Below are 2,500 nucleotides of genomic sequence, written 5' to 3'. Positions count from 1 at the left end.
CAGCCGTTGGCCTCTTCGAGGTCGACTCGCCGCCGCCGCGCGGGATTCTGGTCGCGATCGTCGCACATCGTGCCGTGCTGTCTTGAGCGGGACGGGCGCTCGCGCGTCCGACGCCGCAGCAGCCGCGCGGAGAAATCCCCGCGCGGAACGTTTGCAACGCGACCCTGAGGCGGGCGCGGCCCCGGGATTGACCCGAGGCCGCAATTTGCGTTCAGAACGTCGATGCTCAATGTGTCCTGCAATTCACACTAATTCACGCAGCTAGCTGCGTCCTTCATCGACTCACGAGCCGAGTGATCCACCGCCAAGAGCCATCCACGATTGTTTCGCTCGCACAGTGCCTCGCACTAAAGGGTGACAAAATATACCGCGCCGAGCGGTCGGCCAGGCCGACGCTTGAAGCCGGAGCGCGCGGCACCGCGGCACTCGACGCGCAAACATTACCGGGTGACCGAATCGCCGGCCGGCGCGCCGCTCCTCGCGGGTCGGGCGCCGGGTAGCAAAAACTTTTTCTCTCGCTTGTCCGAGTTTCGCGTTCGCCGAAGCGTTTGCGAGACCGTTAATGATCCTTCCGCAGGTTCACCTACGGAAACCTTGTTACGACTTTTACTTCCTCTAAATGATCAAGTTAGATCGTCTTCTCGGACGCCGGCTCGACCGTTGCCGGCCGCGCCAGGTCCAATCGGAGGACCTCACTAAACCATTCAATCGGTAGTAGCGACGGGCGGTGTGTACAAAGGGCAGGGACGTAATCAACGCGAGCTAATGACTCGCGCTTACTGGGAATTCCTCGTTCAAGGGAAATAATTGCAATTCCCTATCCCTAGCACGACCGGGGTTCAGCGGGTTACCCAGACCTGTCGGCCAAGGCGAGCACATGCTGATCCGGTCAGTGTAGCGCGCGTGCGGCCCCGAACATCTAAGGGCATCACAGACCTGTTATTGCTCAATCTCGTGTGGCTAAACGCCACTAGTCCCTCTAAGAAGTTAGACGCCGACCGATTGGGTCGCGTAACTAGTTAGCAAGCCAGAGTCTCGTTCGTTATCGGAATTAACCAGACAAATCGCTCCACCAACTAAGAACGGCCATGCACCACCACCCACAGAATCAAGAAAGAGCTCTCAATCTGTCAATCCTCACTGTGTCCGGGCCGGGTGAGATTTCCCGTGTTGAGTCAAATTAAGCCGCAGGCTCCACTCCTGGTGGTGCCCTTCCGTCAATTCCTTTAAGTTTCAGCTTTGCAACCATACTTCCCCCGGAACCCAAAGACTTTGGTTTCCCGCAAGCTGCCGGAGAGGTCGTAAAACTAACGCCCCCCGATCGCTAGTTGGCATCGTTTATAGTCAGAACTAGGACGGTATCTGATCGTCTTCGAACCTCTGACTTTCGCTCTTGATTAAAGAAAACATTCTTGGCAAATGCTTTCGCAGTCGTTCGTCTTGCGCCGATCCAAGAATTTCACCTCTAACGGCACAGTACGAATGCCCCCGTCTGTCCCTCTTAATCATTACCTCGCGCTCCGAAAACCAACAAAATAGAACCGAGGTCCTATTCCATTATTCCATGCACCATTATTCAGGCGAATCGCCTGCTTTGAACACTCTAATTTTTTCAAAGTAAACGTTCCGGCCGCCGCCGACACTCAGTCAAGGGCACCGGCGGAGAACCGGAGGTGAGGCCAGGACGGCCAGTACACGCCTTGCGACGGACCGGCCGCCTGCGCCCAAAATCCAACTACGAGCTTTTTAACCGCAACAACTTAAATATACACTTTTGGAGCTGGAATTACCGCGGCTGCTGGCACCAGACTTGCCCTCCAATGGATACTCGTTAAAGGTTTTAAAGTGTACTCATTCCAATTACAGGGCCTCGTTTAGAGTCCTGTATTGTTATTTTTCGTCACTACCTCCCCGCGTCGGGAATGGGTAATTTGCGCGCCTGCTGCCTTCCTTGGATGTGGTAGCCGTTTCTCAGGCTCCCTCTCCGGAATCGAACCCTGATTCTCCGTTACCCGTAAGAACCTCGGTAGGCCAGTACCGTACCGACGAAAGTTGATAGGGCAGACACTTGAATGATCCGTCGCCGGTGCGAGACCGTGCGATCCGCAAAGTTATCCAGAGTCACCAAAGGTTGCGGGCCGAAGCCCGGTCGGTTTTTGGTCTGATAAAAGCACGCCTCCCGCGAGGTCGGCGCTTCACGCATGTATTAGCTCTAGCATTTCCACAGTTAACCACGTAAAACGTACGATCAAATGAACCATAACTGATTTAATGAGCCATTCGCAGTTTCACTGTACGAGAGCTCGTACTTAGACTTGCATGGCTTAATCTTTGAGACAAGCATATGACTACTGGCAGGATCAACCAGGTAGCTACTTTAGCGTAGCCCCGAAAGGCCGACGAAGGAGGCGCCGCTGATGCGGCGCCGTCGCTCGGTCGATGCGAAACCCGAAGGCTTCTCCGTTAAAATTTCGTTCTTTGCTCGGCTGCCCGAACTCAG

The 2,500-nt window shown here is 55.0% G+C and overlaps 2 non-coding genes across 2 annotated transcripts; both read right to left on the bottom strand.

Annotated features, from left to right (window-relative positions):
- Positions 1 to 159: 159 nt before the first annotated feature.
- On the bottom strand, positions 160 to 313 carry LOC146142802 (5.8S ribosomal RNA). The gene has a single exon (XR_014500215.1). It is a non-coding gene; the product is annotated as a 5.8S ribosomal RNA (ribosomal RNA).
- A 247-nt stretch (positions 314 to 560) lies between these two features.
- Positions 561 to 2,371, bottom strand: LOC146142801 (small subunit ribosomal RNA). Its single transcript, XR_014500199.1, has one exon. It is a non-coding gene; the product is annotated as a small subunit ribosomal RNA (ribosomal RNA).
- Positions 2,372 to 2,500: the final 129 nt, after the last annotated feature.

This window comes from Ascidiella aspersa, chromosome 5, assembly GCF_963924565.1.
Source record: "Ascidiella aspersa chromosome 5, kaAscAspe10.2, whole genome shotgun sequence".
NCBI classification, from domain to species: Eukaryota; Metazoa; Chordata; class Ascidiacea; order Phlebobranchia; family Ascidiidae; genus Ascidiella; species Ascidiella aspersa.
Note: the sequence above shows the minus strand (reverse complement) of the source record. Positions and strands in the feature narration are given on the sequence as shown.